At 41.0% G+C, this 27,660-nt stretch overlaps 2 long non-coding RNA genes across 2 annotated transcripts in view; one reads left to right on the forward strand and one right to left on the reverse strand.

The window, feature by feature from the left end:
* Positions 1 to 1,476, reverse strand: part of LOC140741897 (uncharacterized) — a 123,083-nt gene extending 121,607 nt beyond the window's left edge. The window contains exon 1 of the long non-coding RNA XR_012102162.1: positions 1,462 to 1,476. This is a non-coding gene — a long non-coding RNA (uncharacterized lncRNA). The remainder of the gene's footprint in view (positions 1 to 1,461) is intronic.
* LOC140741898 (uncharacterized) lies at positions 51 to 25,792 on the forward strand. Its single transcript, XR_012102167.1, has 5 exons — positions 51 to 130; positions 12,307 to 12,342; positions 13,852 to 14,029; positions 24,022 to 24,225; positions 25,618 to 25,792. It is a non-coding gene; the product is annotated as an uncharacterized lncRNA (long non-coding RNA).
* Positions 25,793 to 27,660: the final 1,868 nt, after the last annotated feature.

Raw genomic sequence — 27,660 nt, forward strand, 5'->3', positions numbered from 1 at the left:
ATTAACAGCGACATTATTTATCCATTCAATCTGACAGCATCGGGGGCTGTGAGCAAGAAGACTCTGGAAATGATCTCCACTGGCCACTGTGTAAAAGAGGAGATGCTCCAAGAGCTGCCAGTGAAACTGGGTGAGTGAAAGGGAAGTAAGCCAGTGTCAAGTGTTGGATGACTTTTACTGGTTAACTATGCATTTGGAATCAGAATCCTAAATACATGGAGCCCTTAGAGCCATTCATTCGTTCCCATTGCATGAGACACATTTTCAAACCCTCACACCCCCCTCTGAACCATGATCCCATCAACCAACAGAAGCCCAATGACTCCCAGACTGCTAGAGGTCTCATTACATAAGGAGGTCTTCCCTCCACAGCGTCCAACCTGCTATGCTGAAATCCCACACTGCCTGCTTCTACCTCCTACTCAAGGGACCCTTTGTTTCAGCCTGCTCTTGTCCAGCCTAATTTATTTCTTCCCACTGTGACTTCATCCTGTTGCTATGGTCCCACCTTTTCTACTTGTCTCCATGACACTTCCAATGCCCCTCACCATATCAATGATTTTTAATTATCTGGTCCCAACTGGCTTAAGAGTACCATGAATGTTCAATCCATTTATGCTTGCATCCCACAGCAGGAAGCTCTGAGGACCCTCTGTTTCTTCCTCAAATGGAGCCCCAGCAAGTTTCCTTCCACTAACATGCTCATTTTATCTAATAGGTGACAAAAAACTACCAGAGGCCAAAGATGTTTGCAGGGACACATTCTAATTATGCAAAGTAAATTAGAAATTTGTTTCTTCACTGCCAATTTTTTCTTATCTCATAAAACATTGAGCCATCACTCCGTAATTAGTTTATAACTCTCTATGCCTGAGCAATTCAAGTTCTCATCTAGATACTTTTCAAAAGATGTCAGTGACTCAGCTTCAAACATTCTCCCAAGCAACACATTCCAAGTACTTCACATTCTCTGGACAAAGAAATTCCCCCTCATATTCCCTCTGAATTTCTTTCCCTCCAACCCCCGATAGCCAATTAAAGACAGTGGGGTCACTTCAGCAGAGCCTTTCACGACCCCAGGATATCTCAAATTGATATGCAACCAATGGACTACTTTTGAAATAGTCGTTGTAGTGATATCCAGCAGCCAATTTCTCTTGTCAGTCTCAAAAACAGCAATATAACAGTGCCGAGATAATTTGTTCTCAATTCCTTGACATTTCAAAAATATTTGCTCTTCTTTAATTGCCCCAACGATCCAGATGCCACAATCCTCAGGGAGAGAAAACTCCAGCAATTCACCACCCTCTGTGAGAAGTTGATTAAAATTACTGTTTCCTTTTAATTATCTTGACATCTGTCCTGTCATGTCCCTTAATTATCTGATGTAGTATATTTCAGTATGACTACCTTTCATTCTCCCAAACTCCAAAGAATATACTGTAGAGCTAATTTCCTTACCCACTTGTGATTCAACAACACTTTCATTCCAGGAACTCAACTGGTAAATCAAAACTGGACAGTCTCCAAAACCAGTTTATCATTAAATAGGAGTCCAGTTTTGTGCTCAGTACTCCAGTTGTGGCTTCAACAGTATGCTGTACAATTGTAACAAGACTTCCCTATTTATGAACTCCAACTGCTGACAACACCACTGTCGTTGGCTGAACCAAAGGTGGTGACAAATCGGTACATACGAGGGAGATTGAAAATCTGGTTGAATGGTGCCGTAATAATAAACTCTCACCTTAAGTCAGCAAAACCAAAGAGCTAATTACTGACTACAGGAGGAAGAATCCAGAGTCCTCCTTAGGTGACCGGAGGTGGAGAGGTTCAGGAGCATTAAATTCCTTTGTGCTACCATTTCTGAGGGTCTGTCCTGGGATCTGCATATAAGTGCCATTCCAAAGAAGGTATGGCAGCAGCTTTAGTTTATTTTTTGCACAGATTCTGCATGTCTTCTAAATCTTTGACAAACTTTTATAGATGCCTGACTAGCCTGACTGGTTGTACTGTGGCCTGGTATGTAGGCCTCCGTTAGTCTTGATAGACCATGGATTTGCACCTTGGAAAGTTCCCAGGGCGCAAGCCTGGGCAAGGTTTTTTTTTAATGGAAGACCGGCCGGCAGTTGCCCAAGCTGCAAGTCTCCCCTCTCCACGCCACCAATGTTGTCCAATGGACCCATACAGCTTGGACCCGGTGTCATCGCAGAGCAATGTGTGGTTAAGTGCCTTGCTCAAGGACGCACACGCAGCCTCAGCCAAGGCTCGAACTAGTGACCTTCAGATCACTAGACGGATGCCTTAACCACTTGGCTATGCACCAACACTATGGCATGGTATGGAATCACCAATGCCCAAGAATGGAAAAGCCTACAAAGAGTGGTGTATACAGCATTTTCCATCACAAGAATAGCCCTCCCCACCTTTGAGCACATCTACAAAGTACATTGGCACAAGAAAGCATCATCAGGGACTCACACCATCCAGGCCATGCTCTTTTCCTGCTGCTACCATCAAGAAGGAGGCTTAGGAGCCTTACGTCCCACAACACCAGATTCAAAAACAGTTATTACCCCTCAACCATCAGGCTCCTGAACCAGGCTAGATAACTTCACTCACCTCAACACTGAACTGATTCCAGAACCTATAGACTTACTTTCAAGGACATTATAACTCATATTCTCAGTATTATTTATTCATTTGTTTATTATTATTATTGTATTGGCAGAGTTTTATCTTTCTTTGTACATTGGCTGTTTGACAGTTTGTCTGAAGCTTTCCATTGATTCTATTGTATTTCTCAGTTCTACAAGAAAATGGATATCAGGGTAGTATACAGTATGATGGCATACACATACTTCGATAATAAATTCAACTTGAACTTTGAACTCTCTTGCAATAATAACCAAGTTCCATCTGCCTTACTAACTTCCTGCTCTGCCTGCCTGCAAACATTTTATGTTCAAACAAAAAAACCACTAAAAATCTCTCAGTATTTGTATTTCACTGATGACCTTACAGAGCTCTGTCCCTCAAATGGTCTGGCTAAATCACTGATGCAAATTCAAGTGTTTGGGTCCCAACATAATTTCCAGCGCCCTCCTGTGGACTTAAATGTCTTTTGGTGCTGCTGTGCACCAGAGAAACAGACACACGATTCATGATTGCTTAATGTCATTTCCTGTACCTCAGTGTCAAGGAGAAAGAAATAATTGTTACTCCGGATCTGATACAGCCCAAAAAAAACACAAACGATAAAGTAAACAATAATAATAATAATACCAATAACATAATAAACATAAATACATCAGATAACATGAAATAGATCAATTGTCCGTCCATAAAGTGTCACCAGGCTGTACAAAAGGTGACCAACAGGAAATAATGAAGCAGTAGTGGTTAATGGGAGGAGGTGTTGATCAACCTTACTGCTTGGGGAAAGTAACTGTATTTGAGTCTGGTGGTCCAGGCATGGACGCTATGTAGCCTCTACCCTGATGGGAGTGGAACAAACAGACCATGTGCACTGTGGATTGGATCCTTTACAATGTTATTGACCCTTTCCCTACACCTTTCTGTATATACGTCCTTGATTGCAGGTAGGCTGGTGCCAGTGATGCACTAGGTGGTTTTGACTACTGATTGTAGAACCTTCCTGTCTGCCACAGTGCAGTTTCCATAACAAGCAGTGATACGGCCTGTCGGGATGCTCTCTAGTGTATCTGTAGAATGACATGAGTGTTGATGTGCGAAGTCCAGCTCTCTTCGGCCTCCTCCGAAAGTAGGGGTGTTGATTAGCTTCCTTGACTGTGTAGGATGTGTTCTGGGGCCACAAGAGGTTGTGTGAGATGTGCACTCCCAAGAGTTTGAAACTGCTCACAGTTCCACTGCTATGCTGCAGATGTAAAGGGGAGTGTGAGTGGAGCAAATTCTCCTGGAGTCAATAATCATCTCCTTTGTCTTGTTGATAATAAGGAAGTGGTTATTTGCCTGGCACAAGGCCTAGAGCTCTTCCACCTCCTCTCTGCAGGCTGTCTTATTGTTGCTGGTGATGAGCCCCACCACTACTGTGTCATCAGTGAACTTGACAATGTGATTGCTCGGGTGTTTCTTTGTGTAGTCATGTGTGAGGAGAGTGTACAGCAATGAACTCAGCACATCGCCCTGGGGGGGGGGGGGGGGCATCTGTGATGAGGCTGAAGGAGAAATGTGTGAGGTGTTGAAGATGTCTGTGAATATGTCATTGAGCTCGGCCTGGGATGTTGTCTGGCTCAGTTGCTTCTCTGGGGTTGACTCTCTGGAGAGTCCTTCTCACTTCTGCTTCTGTTACAAGCAATGGCTGCTCACCTGCGAGGGGGCAGCTTTCACAGTTGGTATTGTGTTGCATGTCTTGAAGCATACATAAAAGTTGTTTAGAGTGTCGGGGGTGGGGGGAAGGTTTTTCCTTCTGTAGTCTGTAATGCCCTTGATGCCCAGTCACATATGCCAGGGATCGTTATCAGATAGGTGTTCCTGAATACTTTTGTGCCTAAACAGCCCTTGCCCTTTTGATGCCTAAGATGAGGGTTTCTCCTGGTGGCTTTGAGAGCTGTTTTGGCACCGGACTTGAATGCAGCATCCCAAGCTTTTCCTTAGTGTTCAGCCAGGGCTTCTGATTGGTCTGTGAGGTGACCGCTTTGAGGTTCGAACACTTACTGGTGCTGCCAATGACAGATGAATGGAATTGAATTGAATTGACTTACAGACTTCACATACGTGAGGAGTAAAGATCTTTATGTTACGTCTCGGTCTGAATGTGTAATGTTCAAACTACAGTACTTTGTAATAAATAGTACGCACAGTAAGATATACAACAGAACAGTCAATATAGCTTATCAATACAATTGTATCCATGAGAATTAATCAGTCTGATGGCCTGGCTTTTATGCTGCATTATTGTTTCCCGGATGGTAGCAGCTGGAACAGTTTGTGGTTGGGGTATCTCGGGTCCCCAAAGATCCTTTGGGCACTTTTTATGCACCTGTCACTGTAAATGTCCTGAATAGTGGGAAGTCCACAGATGTGCGGGGCTGTCTGCACCTCTCTCTGCAGAGTCCAGTGATTGAGGGAAATAGAGTTCCCATACCAGGCAATGATACAACCAGTCAGGGTGCTCTCAATTGTGCCCCTGTAGGAAGTCCTTAGGATCTGAGGACTTGTGCCAAACTTCTTCAACTGTCTGAGATGAAAGAGGTGCTGTTGTGCTTTTCCCACCACCCAGTCGGTATGTACAGACCGTGTGAGATCCTTGGTGATGTGTATACCAAGGAAATTGATTCTCTCAACCCTAGATCCATTGATGTCAATAGGGGCTATCCTGTCTCCATTCCTCTTGTAGTCCACAACCAGCTCCTTTGTTTTTTCAACATTGAGGGAGAGATTGTTTTCTTGACACCACTGTGTCAGGGTGATGACTTCTTCTCTGTAGGTTTCCTCATTATTATTTGTCATTCTCGATCCAGGATATACATTGCTAAATATGTTAGCAAATTATTATGCAATCCTTAAGTTATAACAGAACACACTTACTAGTTTTGAAATATAAGACATGTTACCTTGAAAATTATATGTTCCTTATAGGCAGCAGCTTGGATATACATTTTTACTAAACCAGAACACCAGTTCACACCAATGATCTGTTTTATTTCAAGAGATATCAACAAAACACTAAAATGTTCAACACAAGTTCTAAATTCCTTTATTTCCTATTATAGTAACAATTAATATTAAGCTCACTAAAAGCAATCTGGTGCAGAACTGCTTCAATGGGCAATCTGACACTAAATTTTAAACGAGAGAGCCTTGTGGTCCTACCATGCAAACCGCTTTAGTATTGGCCACACACACAAAATGTTGGTGGAACACAGCAAGCCAGGCAGCATCTATAGGAAGAAGTATAGTCGACGTTTCGGGCCGAGACCCTTCGTCAGGACTAACTGAAAGAAGAGATGGTAAGACATTTGAAAGTGGGAGGGGGAGGGATGAAGCTAAGAGCTGGAAAGTTGATTGGCAAAAGGGATACTGAGCTGGCAAAGGGAGAGAATCATGGGACTGGAGGCCTAGGGAGAAAGAAAAGGAGAGGGGAGCACCAGCAGGAAATGGACAGCAGGCAAGGGACAGAGATTGTGAGAGGGACAGAGAGAGAAAAAAAGAGAGAAAAGAAAAAGAAAAGGGAAATAAACAAACAAACAAATAAATAAATAAGGGATATGGTAAGCAGGGGAGGAATTCATGGAATTCATTCCCATTCTGATATGTCTATCCATGGCCTCCTCTACTGTCAAGATGAAGCCACACTCAGATTGGAGGAACAATACATTATATGCCGGCTGGGTGACCTTCAACCTGATGGCATGAACATTGATTTCTCTTACTTCTGTTAATGCCTTCTTACCCCATCCCTTATTTATTTATCTATCTATTTATCCTTTATTTTTCTTCTTTTCTCTCTCTCTCTCTCTCTCTCTTTTCTTTCTCTGTCCCTCTCGCAATCACTCCTTGCCTGTTCTCCATCTCCCTCTGGTGCTTCCCTCCCCCTTTCTTTCTCCCTAGGCCTCCTGTCCCATGATCCTCCCCCTTCTTCAGCTCAGTATCCCTTTTGCCAATCAACTTTCCAGCTCTTAGCTTCATCGCTCCTCCGCTGTCTTCCCCTATCATTTCTGATCTCCCCATCCCCCTCTCAAATCTCTGACTATCTCTTCTTTCAGTTAATCCTGATGAGGGGTCTCGCCCCGAAACGTCGACAGTGCTTCTCCCTATAGATGCTGCCTGGCCTGCTGCGTTCCACCAGCATTTTGTGTGTGTTGCTTAAATTTCCAGCATCTGCAGATTTCCTCGTGTTTGTGCTTTAGTATTGGTAATTCTTTGCCTCTCTTGTTCATTGCCGTCTCCCAGCTTTAATCTATGAAATCAAATCTTATTTAGAAATGCAGCACAGTAACAGGCTCAATGAGCCCAAGCCACCCAGTTACACCCATGTGACCAATTAATTCTAATGTGTGAGGAAACCAGAGCACCCAGAGGAAATCCATGCAGTCACAGGGAGAACATACAAACTCCTTACAGACAGCAGTAGAATTAAACCCAGGTTGCTGGCACTGCAAGAGCATGATGCTAACTGCTGCACCACCAGGCTACCTCTTCTTGTGGATTTGCCAATCATGACAGGCTCCAAAAAAAGGCCTACTATCACCTGTTCCTCTCAGAAAGAGGATTGGATCTTCTCTTTGATCTGTGAGTATGGCAGTGCTTATCATAACTTTTATGCTTAACTAAATAGCCCCTTCATCAATAATGAATTAAAGTAATCCATGTTAATTGTCTTAAATGCTATTCAATTAAAACAGAAATTGCAGTTAAACTAATAGTTGCTATATTTCTATTGTATTCAAGTCATTAAATTATATTTATGATAGAATACACAACTAATTTTATGGCTATTAACTGATCCTTTCTCATTACAACATTGCCTCTACAACATCTAAACTGATGTTAGCAACACTAAATTACAGAGTAAAAACTTCTACAATGGCATAGTTCAAGTTCTTTTTGAACTCAGAGAAAATAAACCAAAACTATAATGATCTAAACTGAGCCTTAGGAAGTAAAAGCCATTCTAAGTTTCAGCTCTGTCATTGTGCTTTCCCACAAAAGGACTACACATAGCAATCACGAATCCACCAAGGTGACAGAAGAGAAATACTCTCACATTTCTATTTTGTTAGCTCTCACAATAACCCTTCTCTCCATATGATTCAAAGTGCTCCTCTTCTCATTTATTCAGTCACAGATGTTCTCATATAGGAAGCTGCATGCAGTCTAGTCTCCAAGCCAGATTATTAGAGAATTACAGAACAGAAACAAGCACTCTCACTCAGCAAGTCCATGTCAGGTATCAAACGTCCTCCTACACAAATCTATGCTGATCAGATTGTTTTCTCTAAACATTATTATCTATTCCCCTTAGCTTCTACCACTTACCTCCACATTAGGGTGGCCTAGAGTGGCCAATTAACCTACTAACCTACAATTACTTCTGGTTAAGATGGTGCTACTGAGCATGTGCCACAGCTCACTAATAGTTAAAAAGTTAGCAAATCTGACTAAAAGCATCACTAAAAACACCTTTTCAGAGGTAAATTGAGTTAAATTATTGCCACAAACAGTGAGGGGGCGAGTAATGGTGAGGTGAGTTCAGGTGATGAACCATGATGGTGTGTTGCAGATGGGGTGAGCCATTCAGAGAAGAGAGGTCAGGACAATAGATTTCCAATACTCATACAAATGGCCTGGGTGCAAGGTTGGATTGCTGCGGGCGCTGAGCTGATTTGAAGAGCTTGAGAGCAGCTTCAGGCTGGGTGGCTACTACTTCGCAGTAGCTGGGTCTTAGTGCGAGGTGCGACCTGCTGTTTAGACAATTTAAATGCCAGCCCAGATCAGAGGCAAGAGATGTTTTTGTTCACCCTCCATGATGGTCACTTCCCTTCATGGCTTGTCTTTGAAGACTGCCCACTAATATGATGATCTGATAAGCAAGGCTTTGGGTTTACTCCAGGCTTCTCCGGGGTTTGGATCAGTTTGGTTCAGAATATTGCTGTTCACTTCAATTGTTTGTGTTTTTTTTCCCCCTTTCTCTTGCATATCTTTTTTTTCTTTAATTGGGCTCTTGCTTTGTGGCTAACAATTCTTAAGGTTGTATAATTTAGACATTCTTTGATAATAAATTTACTTTAAGTAAATGTCACTGAGACGCAAAAGGAAAATGGAACATCCAGGTTTAATCCAAAGCTAATGCCTCACAGACAAACAGCTAACGTCTGTGTTGAACCCAGGTTGTTGGAGCTGGTTCGGAACGCTACTGGCTCTGCCATTGTGCTGTCTTATTTGCCCTACCCCATGAAAAAACTCAAGAATAAACTTAAGAAAAAGGCTTTGTAGTATGCAGGTACATAAATTTCTTTGTAATCTATCTCAGATGTTAGGAATAACAATCCTAAAGTGCGACCGAGAAAACAGAATTATAGCTCTGAATTCTTGGAGAGAGTCAGCATAACACTCTGCACTTTTTTAATGAGAATATGCTGATAGTTGTAGGTGATATTCATGCTGTTCTGTTTACTGATATATTGCTTTCCAGTTTGAGAAAACAATTCCACATTGGATTTAAGCCATCATTAAAATACAATGTTTCAAAAAAAACACCAAAGAAAGCTCTTCGTGCCACTGAGGTAAAAGGGCATGATTTAAAACAATATTTGTTCAGTTCTTGGAAAATACCAACAATGACCTCATTCAGCACATTCTCGTTGAGTTAACTTCCCTTTTCATACAATGTGAAGAACTTCATGCTGATTTTAGCAGTACTGAAGTGTGTAATAAAAATATCAACATTGATAAAAATTCAATTTGCCATTGTGCAAGTTGCCATGGAATTTAAAGAAAATAACAAGTGAAACCGTAATGATCTAATTTGAGTCTTAGAAAACAAAAAGATTCTGAACAGCAGCTCTCTCTCTCCAAATGCTACAAATAACAATTGCATAATCCAGCAAGGATTATGGTTCCAGAGACAGAGGAGAAATTCTCCTGGACTTAAATCTAGCAAGCCCTGATAATGACTCTCTCTGTAGTCCATAGTGCCCTTTTCACTTCTTCATACACAGAGGTACACATCAAGAAAGATGCACAGGACTCAGCCTCTGAATAATATTGTTAGCGACATTTGGATGGAAACAGGCACTTTAATCCATTGGGTCTGTGCCATTCATCATGCTCCCACTTACACAAATCTATGCTCATCTTATTTTATTCTCTTTATGTTCTCGTCAATAACCCCAACTCAACACCTCCATCCCACCATATTCTATCATCTCACCTACACTCTAAGGACAATTTACACCAACCAATTAACCTACCAACACATTTGTCTTTGAGGTGTGGGAGGAAAATGAATCACTCTGAGCATGCAGTCATAGGAAACATGCAAACTACTTCCCATGGACAGTATCCAAGGCTAGAGTTGCATCCAAGTCTTTGGACATATGAGACAGCTATGCTTTGCTGCTAGGTATACTACTGTGTTGCCACGATTGCCCGAGCCCGTGAAGAAACTGGGGGAAAGAGTTACACGGCATGCAGATACAGAGATTGCTTTGCAAACAGTCTGAAATGTTAACACCAGCAATGGATTCTTGGAATGAATCAGCATTAACTTCTGCAATTTTTAAAAATGAGAATATGATTGTAGTCAGTGATATTTACTGCTTACTTACCAATTACTTAAAAATTATAGAATTCACCTGTCACCAATACACACAAAATGCTAGAGGAACTCAGCAGGCCAGGAAGCATCTGTGGAAAAGAGTACAGTCAACATTTCGGGCCGAGACCCTTCGGCAGGTCTGGAGAGAAACAGCTAAGGAGTAGATTTAAAAGGTTGGGGGAGGGGAGGGAGAAACACAAGGCGATAGGTGAATACTGAAGTGGGAGGGACGAGGTAAAGAGCTGGGAAGTTGATTGGTGAAAGAGACAGAAGGCATGGAAGAAAGAAAAGGGGGGAGGAGCACCAGAGGGAGGCAATGGGTGGGCAAAGAGGTAAAGTGAGAGAGGGAAAAGGGGATGGGAAATGGGGAAGGGGAGAGACGGGGGGATTACTGGAAGTTTGAGAAGTTGATATTCATGCCATCAGGTTGGAGTTTACTCAGATGGAATATGACAAGTTTCTCCAACCTGAGTGTCTTCATCACAACAGTGGAGGAGGCCATGGATGAACATATTGGAATGGGAATGGGAATGGCAAGTGAGTTAAAACGGGTGGCCACTGGGAGATCCTGCTTTTTTTAGCGGACAGAGCGTAAATGCTCAGCGAAGCGGTTTCACAATTTACATCGGGTCTCACCAATATTACGGGAGGCCACATTGGGAGTACTGAACACAGTATATGACCCTAACAGACTCACAGGTGAAGTGTCACCTCACCTGGAAGGACTGTTAAGGGCCCTGAATGGTAGTGAGGGAGGAGTTGTAGAGGCAGATGTAGCACTTGTTCCACTTGCAAAGATAAGTGCCGGGAGGGAGATCAGTGGGGAGGGACGAATGGACAAGGGAGTCCAGTAGGAAGTGATCCCTGTGGAAAACAGAAAGTGGGGGGGAGGGAAAGATGTTGGTGGGATCCTGTTGGAGACGGTGGAAATTTCGAAGAATTATGTGCTGGACGCGGAGGCTCGTGGTGTGGTAGGGTGAGAACAAGAGGAATATGTTCCATCCAGGTAGCCTCCAACCTGATGGCATGAACATTGATTTCTCGAGCTTCCAGTAATGCCCCCCACTCCCCCCTCTCCTTCATCATTTCCGATCCCCATTTTTCCTCTCTCACCTGATCTCCTTGCCCGTCCATCAGCTCCCTCTGGTGCTCCTCCCCCATTTTCTTTCTTCCATGGCCTTCTGACTCTTTCCCCAATCAACTTCCTTGCTCTTTACTTCATCCATCCTACTTCAGGTTTCACTTATCACCTTGTGTTTCTCTTTCCGTTCCCCCCCCCACCCCACCCCCGACCCCAGCTTTCAAATCTACTTGTCAGTTTTTCTTTTCCTCCAGTCCTGAAGAAGGATCTCGGCCTGAAGCATCGACTGTACTCTTTTTCACAGATGCTGCCTGGCCTGCTGAGTTCCTCCAGCATGTTGTGTCTGTTGCTCGGAGTTCCAGCATCTGCAATTTTGTTCTTGCTTCACTGGTACCAAATCTGTTTTGTTCACTGATTCATTAGTTTTCAGCAGAATACAATTCTGTACTGGCTTTAAGCCCTCACAAAAAATAGAATGCTCCAAAATACCAAAGAAAGCTCTTTGAATTGCTGATGTAAAAGCATAAACTTTAAATCAGTATCTGTTTATGTTCTCAAAATCTATCAGCGATGGTCTTACTCATCAGTTCCTTATGGACTAAAGTTCCCTTTTTACGCGATGTGAAGAATTCCATGCTGATCTTAAGAATACTAAAGAACACACTAAAAATATGAACAATGGGTTAAAATTCAATTTGCCCTTGAGCAACTTGTTATGTAATTCAAAGAAAACAGCAAATTAAAATGAGCAAAATTGAGCTTTGTAAAACAAAATGTGTTCTAAGCAACATCTCAGTCTCACCACTTTAGCACATAATTGTTCTGTTTTGTAACTTCAAAAAATTAAACTAATTTAAAAAGAGGACTGTGGAGTCCGAAACGTTAGTCGATATACTAACTTTATACTTTGGGTTTATTTTAGGTGAACTGTGCAAGATTCACATGGTAGAGTGATGAGGTATGCAATCCACATCAATATATAATAAATAAATATATTTATATATATATATACAAGGTTACTCAAGTGTTATTTAAATATTAAATACACAACAATAATAACAACAAAAGATGGTGCCAGAGAAAAAAAAGAGAAGATTTCTTGTGCTACTAAACTGCAACATAATTATACATGAAATATGAGTCGAAAGGTCTATGGCCCTCAAGCCTGGTCTTCTATTTAATGAGATCATGGCTGATTCCATATCTCAACTTGCTGTCCAAGCATCTAACCAATTCTAAGATAGAGAATACTAAACCGAACAAGTGAAGAATTGCTTCTCAACAAATAACCCCTAAGAAGGTAATCCAGCAGGGCATGACTCCTAATTCAAGCCAAGCAGAACAGTTGTCCAGCATTTACTCCAGCACTCTTAGGAATTTCAATCTGATCATTATTCATTGGGAATTTACGGCTACTGTATTGTACCTCTTGTCATAATGCTACTCTGTTATCCCTCGTATCAATCTGGTCAACCTATACTGCATCTCTTCATAGATAACTATTTTTTTCTTCAGGGAATTTAACCAACAGTTTAAATTATACTTAGGACAATATTTTAAATGTCTGTAGCAAGACTTTTTGTTTACTCTTAAACTCCAGTTTTTTTTGCAAGAAAGTGCGATATATTATTTGCTTGCCTAACCAGTTACTTTAACTGATATTTGTCCATTTGATTGCAAGGGCACACAAATCTTTCACAATGCCAAAATTTATGAGTCCTCATCTTTCAAAAAATATTTTGGATTTCACTTCGGGCTACACTTTCTTTGATTAAACTCTACCCACCTTATCTAATATTCAGCTTTTTTGCAATCTCACCTAACTTTCTACTGTCAGCAAATCTGGGATACATTCTGACTTCTTTGATAAAGACTTAAAAATAGCTGCACCCTTTTTACTGATCCTGACCTGAGCTCTAATCTCAGGACAGGTTTTTACATACAACCTCACTAAGTGCCTTCTGAAAATGTAGATCCAGTGTTCCATCCATCAAGCCCCCTTAATTCTCACATTTGTAATATCGGCAAAGCCATAATAGATTTGGCAAACTTCACTTCATTTTTATAAGACCATTCTGACTTGCAATCATGCCTTTTTATAGTGTCTTTGAATAACAACGAAAATCTCCAATAGATATCAGTCAATTCCTTGTTGCCTCTTTGATAATACCTCTGTGATACAGGTAGTGCCTAGGGTGCAAGAAGATTCCATCCCTGAGAATCATTCTTAATCTTAACAGTGAGAAGTGAAGAAAAACAGTGTGTGGGAGAGCAGAGGAAATTTGGAATATCAGCTTTCTCTTTTTAAACCCTGTTTTTTCAACAATTTATTGCTCTGATTGAGTTATTAATCAGAGCAATGGCTCTGACACTTCCTGCTTGAAGAAGAAAGGTTTTGAAAATATTACTACAGTGCGGACTAATAGTTCGCTATGCTTTTTCTCCTCATTTCTTTCCTCTTTCACAGATTCCTTCTTATCCAAATAGACCAGTGGCTTTCTGATCATATCTACCTGTCGTGTACAAAGTGCAAAGCAATTAAGTGCTTCACTATATAAGCTTATTTGGCAGGAAGATCTTGATGACAATAAACAATCAAGACACTGAGAATCATCATAGCGTTGAAACACAAGATCCAGTAGAAAGTAAGTATAGGCCCAGTGGTGTGAATGTTTTTTTCCACAGAGCACTACACATCACCAATCCTCATAACTTGGACACTATTTCCAAACACAATTAAATCCTTGTTATTCTATTTTAAATGCAGTACTAAAATTCAGCAACATGATTTGCATTGCTTAAGTGCAGGAAATTTCGATTGGCATCAATTTGGTGGACAGGTATTTACTTTGACTGTTTTACTGGGGAGGTCAAAAGTAGATTTGCTGCCATTACTCCACCAGATGTAACTGGAGTAAGTAGATTATGTCAGCACTTAGTGGGCAAAGCTGGTAGCATGCCAACAAGGGCAGTATGAAGTTCAACAATAGAGACCAACAAATTACAAAATAAAATGCTGCATGTGCTGAAAATCTGAAACAAAATCATACCGGAAACATTTACCAAGTCAGAAAACAACTGTGCTTCAAAGATTCAAAGTGCATTTCTTATTAAAGTATGTGCGCAGTATACAACCCTGACATTTGTCTTCCCCACAGACAGCCACAAAACAAAGAAAATCAAAGAAAACCATGGAACTCATTCAAACAAAAACATCAACAGCCCCCCACGCTTGTAAAAGATGAAAAATGTAGAATATGAAACTCTAAATCAAATGTTCAGGCCTAGTCAGTTTCAGCTCAGTTCCTTAACTGCAGGCCGCCCCAATCAAAATCTCCCAAAATAGCGGAAAAAAATCAATGACTAGAAACCAGAAACACATCATGGTGTGAACTGCAGTGTCTAATCCACAAACTAATCCATTAATCCCAGCAATCATGTACCATCCTCCAACAGCATCGAGGGAGAGAGACCATTCAAAGGCAGGGGCCTTCCTTCAATCGTGGACTAAGAAAATCTGTGACAGGGTGAAACAGTTTGGAATTCCAGCATTTTTCCGAATTCATTTGATAATTTCTGTTAATTACTCTGTGTTTTTGCCTCCACTGTTCTATAATTTCCTTGCCCTCTGAACTAATCACTTCTGCTTTCCACAGTGTTATAGATCAGGTTTTGTTCCTCTCCCCCACACCACTATTTTTCTGCTTCGTTACATTTTAACTATTCTCAGTTTTGATGAAAAGCTATGGATCTGAAATCTTTTTTTTCTCTCTCATTGAACTGATGCTGCTTGATTTTCTGTATGTTTCCTGCAATCATTCCTTTCAAACATGCATATTAAATCAAGTGGTGGTGGTTGGCATCTGTCTGTCTGTCTTGAAGGACAATGGGTGATGATGACCATCATCACAAGCCTGGGCAGAAGGTATGGGGATCCTGAGATACCCAGTTGTCAAGATCCCCCTCTCAGCCTCACCAGTGCAGTCCAAAGCAATATGTTTGGAATAAATATATATATAGTGGAATTCTCTGCCACAGGAAACAGTTGGGGCTGGTTCATTGGCTATATTTAAGAGGAAGTTAGATATGGCCCTTGTGGCTAAAGGGATCAGGGGGTATGGAGAGAAAGCAGGTACAGGGTTCTGAGTTGGATGATCAGCCATGATCAGCCTCGGAGGGCCGAATGGCCTAGTCCTGCACCTATTTTCTATGTTTCTATGTTTGGCACCAGCTTGGTAGCAGGAGCTGCCAGAAGGCTATTCAATGATGTCAACCTGCCTTAGGGCTTCCACACCAGATTTGCTGTCTGGGTTTACTCTCATGGCCTTCGTCTCTCCCGAGGCTACCCACAAAGAAGTGGGGCTATTTACCCACAGCTGGGGATCTGGTTCATGAGCACCAGGGTGCATCCACATTCTGGTGGGCCTGCATGCAATGTGTGCAGGGGCCAGACCTCCTCCTGGTCCTCTATAGTTCAGCCTGAGTCCAAAAGGAATTCAGTTTCTGTGTGTCATCAGCAAGGAGGCTCTACATGAGGCTTGCTTTTGGAGAGGCTATGTACTGGCAGGGAGAGACTTACACATTCAGCTCTCCACTGATGGGGGGGGGGGGGGTGTGAGCGAGAGAGCATACAGGAGCGAGATCTACCAACTAGAGGAATGGTACCACAGCAACAACCTGGCACTCAACATCAGTAAGACGAAAGAGCTGATTGTGGACTTCAGGAAGGGTAAGATGAAGGAACACATACTAATCCTCATAGAGGGATCAGAAGTGGAGAGAGTGAGCAAATTCAAGTTCCTGGTTGTCAAGACCTCTGAGGACCTAACCAGTAATTTATTTATTTATTTGTTTATTTATTTATTCTTCTTCTTCTATATTATGTATTGCATTGAACTGCTGCTGCTAGGTTCACAAATCCCATGAAACATGCCTGATTCTGATTCCTTTTTTCGAGACTGCTTGCCAGCAGTGGAATCTGAAAGTGAGAGCGACAAGCACTACCCAGTACACGACCACACTAAACGCTTCACAACAACCACTTTGACACCAAGTATTCAACAGTAAGAATATCCCTATCTGTGATATTTAAAAGGACTGGTAAATAGATATAGGTTTTCATCTGAGTATTGCATCAAAGGACTGGTGCTTGAGGCCTCCAGGCACCTTCAGATTTGTTAAAGTCTAGGTCTAGTAGCACATCAAGAGCTGATGGATTCAGTCTAGAATTCCAGATTTTATGATCCTAGTCATTGCGTTTTGGTAGAAATTCATTTTAGCATTCTTCTGTGTTGACCAATCATCCACCTTCCAAAGACTACTCTATTGAAGAGCACATCTGTGCCTTTAGTAGCAAAATGCACCTGACTTCACACTCTCAAAGCTTACATCTGAGCTACCGTTTACCCCTGACCTGGCTGCAGCCAATACTCGTCCCATGATTTACTGCATAGAATTCTGCCTCTAAGCTATAGTAAATCTGAACATTTCCTAGCTACCTGAAAGGGAAAAACCACAAGGGTAGAATTATGGTGTAAAGAAAGGGAGAAAATAAAATATGCTTGTTTGCACCTTATTTAGAACATAGAACAGTAGAGCACAGTATAGGCCCTTCAGTCCAGGAAGTTGTGCCAACCTTTTAACCTATTCTAATATAAACATAACTGTTCCCTCCTACATATATACTCCTGCATTATTCTATCTTCCGTGTGCCTATCTAAAAGTTTCTTACAGTATATGTCCCTGATGCATCTGCCTCTACCACCACTCTCAGACAAGCCAGCAATTGCACTGGAACTCAATACACAAGTAAGGTATGCCATTTAGACTTGGTGCACATTGCAAATAAAATCCATGGTCTGCGCAGTCATAATAATTGCAGCATCCAGCCACTATCAATTGTACTGTTCAATGCTTTGGCACACGCTCAACCTAAGTAATTACAGGTGTCACTAGCAACAGACTGAAGTCATGACTGCCCTTCTTAAAGGCAAGGTGCTCATTACACTAATCGCTGTTGTAAATTCTTCCACGTTTCCTCAAGTTTCGCAGGAACCCTTACAAGACCAGATATAGGTTGATTTTTGGAAACACTGCTGGAAAGGAGGAAAAAACAAAGAGAACTTCTACTCCCAGGGATCTAAACAGCTCTCTTAATTTTTGTATCACAAGCTACCAACGCCATCGACAGAAGCTCTGTACCCCATCATCCGAATGCAATGTTGGCACAAGCTGTCTGCCATAGGGAATTTCAAATAAGATCATCCATCCAAGATATGCACCCTCTGGGTTCTAATTTTAAAGCTGGTAAATAACAGCTGAACCTCGTATGCTCAAATTGAACAGATTTATGTAGAATGAGATCTAGGCTGTGTCCTGAAGATGCATTATCTCAGTATGTATAGAGAAGCCCTTCAGCACATCCATTCCAGGCTCAGAAGAAACTGACAGAGTTATGTTCAATGAAACAGAATTTGAATGTGCCTTCACTTTACTGAGAGCAAAGCACAGCCTTCTGGAGGAACTCAATGAATTAAGCAGAGTCAGTGGGGGGAAAAAACTATCAATGTTTTGGGTCGAAACCTTGAAACAGGACATGACCAGAACAGATTATGTGTTGCTCTAGATATCAGCAGCTGCAGTCTCTTGCATCTCATTTATTTGGATAAATGTGGACAATGTGATATTTTCCACACGTTTCTTTGTCTTCTCATTAGTATCCATTCAGGTTTTGCTTCAATGTACCTAGTAATCTGAATGTGATGGACAGGCTCAGTTACAATTAGAGAGTTTGCCCAGGTTTTCAAATTCTTTCTTAGAAATGCAATTTTGCACTACGTTGTGAGGTCAAGATTACTCTTATAAAAAGTACCAGGACAGTGAAAATTCAACAAGACATCGAGACCAGGCCTTAGCCCAATATATCGATGATTCAATTCCCTCCACAGATGCTGCCTGACCTGTTGAGTTCCTCCAGCATTTTATAAGCATAGTCCAAAATTTCCAACATGTGCAGAATCTCTTGTGTCTATTGGTGGCCTGCATCTTGAAGTCTTAAAGTAGTTGAAACAACAATGGACACTTTAGATGTAAACTGCTAAATCACCTGGAAGCTGAAGAGGTCCCAGAAGAAAACACAATAAAAATGTTACTTTTCATGAAAGGAGGGAGATGGAAAGAAAGAAACTACATGTGAGTTAGTGTAATATTTGTCTTTGGGAAAATACTGAAATGAAGTCTTAGCTAATTGGGAGATGTTTAGAAAATTCAGAGAAAATGGAGTCAACATAGCTTAACAGATGAGAAAACAGTGCTGACAAATTTGTTAGAGTTCTTTTAGGGGTTAGCATGCAGGATGATAAAGGGGACCCATTAGATCTAATGTATTTGGATTTTCAAAGGCATTTGATAAAGTAGCATGTGAAAAGCTATTGCATACGTTATAAGTGCTTGGGAGATATATTGCCATGGAAGGAGAGTGAGTAACAGACTAACAGAAACTGAAAGACTAGAGAAATGGATAATTTTTAGATTGGAAATCAGTAACTATCTGGACATCAGGCCCTGATGGTGCACCTGGTTAAGCATTGAAACCTGTGCCAGCCAGCTGGCAGGAGCGTTCAAGGACACCTTCAATTTCTCACTGCTGCAGCCGTAGGTTCCCACCTGCTTCGAAAGGGCGACAATTATACCAGAGCCCAAGAAGAACAGGATGAGCTGCCTCAACAACTATCATCCAGTTGCACTCAGAATCATAATCAGGTTTATTATCACCGGCATGTAACGTGAAATTTGTTAACTTAGCAGCAGCAGTTCAGTGCAATACATAATCTAGCAGAGAGAGAGAGAGAGAAAAAATAAATAAAATAAAACATAATAATATAACAAGCATATCAATTATGTATATTGAATAGATTATTTTAAAATGTGTAAAAACAGAAATACTGTATAATAAAAATGCTGTGAAGTGCTTTGAGAGGTTAGAGAAATATCAAAGTTCAAAGAACATTATTAACAAAGTATCTACTATATACAATCTTCTCACAGGCAGCCACAAAACAGAGAAACCCAGTAGAACCCATCCCATTAAAAAAGAGCATCAAATACCCAATATGCAAAAAAGAACAAATTATGCAAATATAAAGTAAGCAAATAACATTCAGAACAAAAGTTCACAGCCACGAAGCCAGTCATCACTGCAGCCAGTCCAGGAGCCCGTTAGCTGCAGGCCAGACCCTCAGTTCAGTGCAGAGATGAGTAAACCTTGCCGAGCAGTGAGCTGAACACCAGCCCATCCCTCGCCTCTGGCCCCAACACTATGATCTTTTCAATCCAGCACAGGACTTAAATCAGCCAAACATCAACTTTTTTCTTGCTCTTATACCTGAGCCCTGCTGGTTCAATATGCTCTCAGGCTCTGGTACTGCTGCTTTGATTTGACTCAAACCTGACCGTTCCAACCTGGCCCAGTGCTTAAATAGGTCAAACAATGGCTCGTTTCTTGGTCTCAGGCCCAGGCCCTGCCACTTCAACTCTGTCTCGCCTTGGATCTGCTGCTTTGAATTGTCTCCAAATCCACTCCAGCAATGGCCATACATTAGCTTTCTCCTTGCTCTTGAACCCAGGCTCCGCTGCCTCGATTTGGCCTGTAGAAACCATGATGCAACGGTCCTGTACCTTTGAGATTCCAGTTCACACCACAAAGATGTCAGATTGCATTGGCGGTTCAAAAGCTCAACTCCAACAAGGAAGTTATAGACTATTGATAGTAGTCCAGCAAAAGTGTGATTGATAGAGAAGTAGTAGTTTTGTTTGCTGCCAGTAAGGCATTGCTGTGTTTCACCAGCACCAATGTAAACCAGTGTTGATTTGTGGCCGGAATCAGTTCCTGCCTAAGCAAGGACCTGGACACCTGAAAATTTGCTTATTGTCATAATAGGTCTAGAGCAGATCCAATATCACTGACTCTCCACTTGTTCTTTGATCACCTGGACAATAGGAATACCTACATCATACTGCAGTTTATTGGTTGCAGCTCAACATTTAACACTGACATCTCGTCACTGACAATCAATGCTGGTGCACCTTAATGAGAAGTGCCTAGCCCTACTTTCCCTACGGCCATGACTGTGTAGCTAGGCACAGCTCAAACACCATCTATAAATATGCCAACAACACAACTATTGTTGGTAGAATTTCAGATGGTAATAAGGAGGTGTACAGGAGCGAGAAAGATTAGCTGGTTGAGTGGTGTCACAACAATATTTCACTCAACATCAGTACGACATAAAGAACTGATTATGGATTATAGGAAGCGGAAATTGAGAGAACGCATACTAATCCTCATCAAGAAATCAGCAGTAGAAAGGGTAAGCAGTTTCAAGTTCTGGTATGTCAACATCTCTGAAAGCCCAACATATTGATGCAATTACAAAGAAGGCATGACAGCGGCTATATTTCATTCGGAGTTTGAGGAGACTTGATCCATCACCGAAGAATCCAGCAAATTTCTACAAATGTACTGTGGACAGCATTCTAACTGGTTGCATCACTATATGGTATGGGTGGGGGGAGGTAACATTGCACAGGATCAGAAAAAAGCTGTGTTAATTTGTAAACTCAGCCAGATCCATCATGGGCACCAGCCTCCCCAGTATTGAGGACACCTTCAGAAGGTGATGCCTCAACAATGCGGCATCTGTCATTAAGGACCCCCATCACCCAGGGTATGCCCTCTTCTCATTGCTATCATCAAGAAGGTGGTACTGGAGCCTGAAGGCACACAATCAGAGAAGAGGTAAGAACCTAAAGAGGGGAATAGAAGAAGAGGGAAGAAGTGGGGAAAATAAATAAAAGAGAAAAATTAGTACTGTTCTTCATATGTGACGTTGGAAATGAATGATGGTAAGCAAAGTCATCTGTGAGCTAGTATCTTACAAAACTCATGAGGAAAACATATACCATAATCAGGATTTGTATGATCATTTTTCTCTCTTAGAGGAGGACCACCGAGCACTATAGTGACTGTGACCAGGATAAGGCCATTCGATTGCACTGAACCTATTCCATTAAGTTTAGTACAATACCACATTAGATAATCATCACTGAACCACCCTAGCACCTTCATTTTCGTTCTTTGCATTCATCTCAATGGATAGAGTTAGTTTATTATGATGAAACTCCCTGCACATAGTAAAACCACTTTGACTGGTTAAGAGTTGTGCTCAGTTGGATATAACTATGATTAATCATGATCTATTGATAATGAAGCTTTGATGCATTTCAGAGAAGGTTCTGCAGATTTTTGTTTGGACTAGAGTTTTTGCCAAGTGCTGAAATATTGTCATAACCTTTTAGACAGCACCACGGGCTTTTTTTTTCTCAAACCAAGATAGTAACAAAGGGCTGCAATATTTCCAAGTAAGAAGGCCTCCAGTAGAGATAACCCAATTGAATTCCTCACGTACCATGCCGTTAAAATGCCAGCTGAATTTTTAAAGTAGTTCTTAATTACTGTCAACTTAATGTGAATTACAAGAACAGAATGGATGTTTGATGACTTCTTCTCCTTTATTAGGAAAAGACGAAGTAATTTACTCAGTCTGAGGAGAGGTGTCTTTATTTATTGTTTGGAATTTCATCAAAGTTCTTAATCAAGCAACATGCTATGCTTGGCTGTGCATATATTCAGACAATGCCTAGCGTTTTCTCCTTACTGCAGTTTTCTTTATAACTAATATTAGCAGGTATTCACACTCACGTCTCATCTGCAATTTCAATATTTTATGTAAATCTGCTTTAACCAACTTCTTCAGATGGAAGGGGAGAAAATGACTTTCTCTGGTAATCCAACAGAAGAAGAAGGTAACTGCATCTAGAATCAGAATCAGATTTAATATCACTGGCATATTTCATGAAAGTTGCTAACTTTGCAGCAGTAGTACAATGCAATACATGATAAATGTAGAAAAAAATTGCAGTAAATATATACATATATATATAATCTTTATGTTAAAATAAATAGTGCAAAAACTGAAATAAATTTAAAATTATTGAGGTAGTGTTCATGGGTTCAATATCCATTTGGAAATCGGATGGCAGAGGGGAAGAAGCTGTTACTAAGTAGCTGACTCTGTGCTATCAAGCTTCTGTACCTCCTTCCTGATGGTAACAAGGAGAAGAGGGAATGTCCTGGGTGGTGGGTGTCCTTAATGCTGGATGCCACCTTCCTGATGTATTGCTCCTTGAAGGTGCCTTGGGATACTATGGAGCCCAGTACCCACAATGGAGCTGACTAATTTTACAGCTGCACATTCATCTTGTGACTTCCCATTATTTATTCAGGGTTCAGAATATCCTGATGTGCCCTCTTAGAATCAGTCACAAGAGTTTTATTATGAAGTAGGCATTTGAAAACAAACCTATATAGAAATGTGTATCAAATATTTTTTTCTGGAACTTGCCTGGGTCGCACACACTTGGGCATAAAATTTCTTTGGAAGTGAAAAAATAGGTATTGCTATGGATTTAAATGCAACCTGAAAGTGCCTTTCTTTCTCCAGAGACCCGAAGGGAACATGTGAAAGGATTTTCTGAAAACTGAATGTGTTCAGGGAGATTGTATTTCTAAAGATCCTAAAATACTAACAGCTAACTTGTGGTTTTAAAACCTCATGCTGCAAAGTACAAGTGTCAGACTGGAATCTGTGGGGAGTCCAGCTGTCCAGTATGGGCTGGCTTAGCCACCTAGTGACATTAGCAAGATGGTTAGTCATCAGAAAGGCTATTCTTACCCTGCAGAATACCTCAGAGGTGTTCCTTCTTGCATTGTTTATGGGATGGAGCGTGCCTCCTTTCTGACTACCCTGGAGGTGCGTGTCTTCATTAAGATCTCATTTCTGTTCTTCCCCTAACCTAACCTTACTTCTTCCCTGCACTCTTCTGCTCTAGGTGCTCCTCAGGATCTCATTAACCACGTTATATCCTCTAGTGTAATTAATCCATATTTTCACCTGTTCAAACCCTTGCTATTTAATACCATGAAACACAGTTATAGAGTTATAGAGAGGTAAAGAGGATAGAACCTGTTCCAATGAAGGCCTCGGCCTGAAAAAATAACTATTTATTCCCCTCCTTAGATGCTGCCTGACCTGCTGATTCCTTTCAGCTTTTTGTGTGTGCTATTCAGCCTAGCATGTCCATACTAACCAGAAGGCACCCATCCATATTAATGCCATCTTTCATTATTTTGTCAGCAGCCATCTATACTTGAGTGATTTAAGTGCTCACCTAGACATTTCTAAAATGTTGTCAGCAACTCTGTTTCCATTATTTCCTCTGACAATTTCTCTGTGTGAACGGGCTCCCTCCCATTAAGTCCCTCTTCATCCTAAATCCTATAATTTTACTTATATCTAATAATTGAAACATTTTCCTGCAGTCCACCCTCTCTATACCCCTCTTAACTTTATATACTTCAATTATGCTCCTCTTAACATCCCTTTGTGCAGGGCAAACAGATCTTGCCTCTCCAACCCTTCCACATAACTGAATGGTCAACCTGTTCCCACCCATTAGAAATCTCCCTTCTCTCCCACCTTCTCTGTAGTTTAACAAGCTTCTTTTCTCTCCTTCCTAGTTCTGACAAGCAACAATCAAACCCCTGTCCTGCTTCCACAGATAGCAGCCAAGTTCATTGGACGATGATTAGAACTAGTGATCCTGGCCGATGGTTTTCTTCCCCAGTCCACAGAGGCTGGAGCCAATTTAATATCAATGTAATTGTTGCCTTGGCTGTGCCAACTACATAAATCAGCATTTGCACTTACAATGGAACAGACAGGTATTGCTAATCCGTATGAATAAATGAAAGGTATCAAAGGTCTGGGATTCTAATAAGTAGCACATTGTTTCTTTTTACCAAGCACATCCCCAGACCTCCCCAATCTCATTCTGTGTACTCACTTTTTAAGATTAACCTTAAGGCTTTAGCATTTCATTGAGAAAATCTTAATACTTCCGTTATTGTTTATTTGCGGCATCATAGAATTTCAATGATGCATCATCTGATTAGCATTTTAATTACTTTTATTATTTTTTTCATTGCATCTTTCTGCCAGAGCAGCTCGTGCATAAAGAGGTTTTCTCTATGACTCTCTCAGGCCAATATTAACATTTTCCCATGTTAATATACTGAGATGCTGTAGCAGTATCTTAAAGAATAGCATCTCTTACTCGGCTCCAGATATAGAAAATATTGTTGCATTTCTCAGGCACATTAGGAGAATGGGCAAAGAAGTGGCAAATGGAATACCGTGTCAGCCATGTACTTTGATAGAAAGAATGAAAGCATAGACTATTTGCTATACTGGGAGAAAATGCAAATTCTGAGGTGAAAAGAGACTTGGGAGTCCTAGTTGTAGGATTTCCAGAAGGTTAATATAGGGGTTGAGTTGAGGGGACGAGGAAAGAAAATGCAACATTAACATTCATTTTGAGACAATTAGAAGATAAAAGTAAGGATGTAATGCTGAGGCTTTATAAGGCACAGGTGAGGCCTCACTTGGAGTATTGTGAGCAGTTTTGGGCCCCTTATTTAAGAAAGGATGTGCTGCCATTGGAGATGGTTCATAGGAGGTTCATGAGAATGATTCTGGGAATGGAAGGCTTATTGTATGAGGAGTGATAGATGGTTCTGGGCCTTGACTTGCTGGAATTTAGAAGAATGAGGGGGGATCTCACTGAAACCTATTGAATGTTGAAAGACCTACAAAAAGTGGGTATGGAGAGGATGTTTCCTATAGTGGGGGAGTCTAGAACTAGGGGAACAGCCTCAAAATAGAGGGCCGTCCATTTAAAATGGAGTTGAGGAGGAATTTCTTTAGCCAGAGGGTGGTGAATCTGTAGAATTCAGTGCCACAGATGGCTGTGGAGTCCCAGTTATTGGGTGCATTTAAGATAGATGTTGATAGGTTTTCGATTAGTCTGGGCATGTAAACTTACTGGGAGAAGGCGGAAGAATGGGGTTGAGAGAGAATGGATCAGACATGATGAAATGGTGGGAATGATGGGCTGAATGGCCTAATTCTGCTCCTATGTCTTATATCTTATGTTCTTTCTTTCCCCTCTGCAATCTAGTTTTTTTTATCATATCCTAGATTGCCAGTTCACAAATTATTCCTGTGGTTGTATAAGCTTTTACCCAATATTTAAAGAAAACCTTTGATCCTTGCAGATGGTATCCTTCATTTCCATTTCCCCAGTCTTCCATTCATTGCACCTCCAAAGTCTACATCCAGCTATTCTAGAACTGCATCTAGTGTCCTACTACTCTGAATGTGATTTGAAAGATGGTACAATGCTTCTACAACAGATTAAAAAAAGACTAGATAATCCACTTATTCTGAAGAAAATATTGCTCCAACTTGACTGTGAGAGAAAATGGATCCTGATTAGTTCCACAGCACTTGCTTGTTTTGATTCTCTTTCATCAATAGTGTCAGCTAAAAACAGGAAGGAGTCTCAATTTGAAGCAGACTCAATTTTCACTTTTGTAAACCTAATTTTTTGAAACTCACATTCCTATTTTCCATTGCCTTTCCGTTGGTGACAATGTGGCTTATTATCAAATACTTTGACTGCACTTGTGTTAATAGTATGTTATTTTGGATGCGTCACCACAGTTTGGGGGGAATCAGGGAGGGGTGGGAGGTGGTGTGAAACATTTTTATACAATTATGTAAATATGACATTTGGTCAGAGGACATAGTGATGCTAACATGCTATTTTGGAAGCACCACTTGTAGCATGTGCTGGAACCAAACAGTATTCAAGGTCCCCTTGCAGAATGGACCTACCCAGCCTATAGTCAGGAGACTAGCTGTTTCCTAGTCCTACTTTTTAAATCTTTTTTTGGCATATTTGGAGATTTTGCAGAGCTCGTGATGAAAAAAATATTAATTTTAAAGGAGCAACAATTTTTTTTTAGATTCTTGCTTTTGAATTTTTGATACACTGATCAGTGACAAGAATCAAAAACTCAAAAACAAGAATCAGAGAAAAAATGTTGCTCTTTTAAAATGAATATTTTTACATCACAAACTCTGTGAAAACTCCAAACAAATATGACAATAAAAAGAAAGAAAATAGGACTAGAACACAGCTAGTCTCCTGACTGCAGACGGTCCATTCTGCAAAGGTCCCGTGGGTCAGATCAAAGGGAGACGAGCGGAGCTCCAGGCAGCTGTGGTAGCTGGCAGACAGCAGTGCTCATCATTAAGCTTGCACCAGCTGATTTTTAAAGCAAAATTAATGCGAGTGAGGCAGAGCAAGTCTTCAAATAGTGGGGCAAGCTGAGAGTAAAACTGCAAGCGCACAAGGTTTGAGTAATATAGCACGACTTTGATGAGAAAAGAGAAAATGGCAACTCAGGCACATGAAGGCTTCATATGCAGCCTGGGGTGGATAGTAAAGCATGTTAATCACTCACATCCTATGAGGAGATGATAGAACACTCTTTCATGGCCAATAATATTCTTAAACTGGAAGACAATACTGAACAAGCAGAGAGAGTGAATGCTGGATTAAATAAGCAGAAGGAAACGACGTTACTGATGGAATTGGCTACAAAATCTATTGCATGCCAACAGCAACTCTGCAGAAACCACAGATTTGTCATTTGTAGATCCAGTTAAGAGGCTGGAAGAATATTTTAACTCGCAACTGTTCAAGACAGTAGAAATTCACTACATTACATTACAGGAAAATCTGGGAAAAACTGAGTAATAGTGTCATCACTCTCACAAACCTCTAAAGTATGAGTGACTTTGGAACTTTTGTATCATTTATTTGTACATCCAATTGTGTCTAGTCTTAGAGATAAGCGAATCCCTGTCAAAGTGGTTGAGCATAAAATCCCTTCCACTTGGTACGACATGTAACTTCCATGGGGATGGCAGCAGAAGGTGCTTGGGAATTCCTCCGTGCTGGACACAAACGTAACAATAGCCCAGAGCAAAGCATTACCCCAGAATACCAGTTCAGAATCAAGGACAAAATCACATAACTGCAAGTGAGGGAAATCACTTCCATAGACACGCAGCAGACATACTTCACGGAACAATTCTTTTCAGGGATTAAATACTAATCTCATCAAAAGAAGGATCACAAAACAAAATCTTCTAAAATAAAATACATGGACAGGGACAAAAGAGTAGTCTTAAATGCAATGTCAGCATTAACAGCAACTCTAGGTCCGATTACAGCCATTCTAACAATG

This window comes from Hemitrygon akajei, chromosome 19 (genome assembly GCF_048418815.1).
Source record: "Hemitrygon akajei chromosome 19, sHemAka1.3, whole genome shotgun sequence".
Taxonomy (NCBI): domain Eukaryota; kingdom Metazoa; phylum Chordata; class Chondrichthyes; order Myliobatiformes; family Dasyatidae; genus Hemitrygon; species Hemitrygon akajei.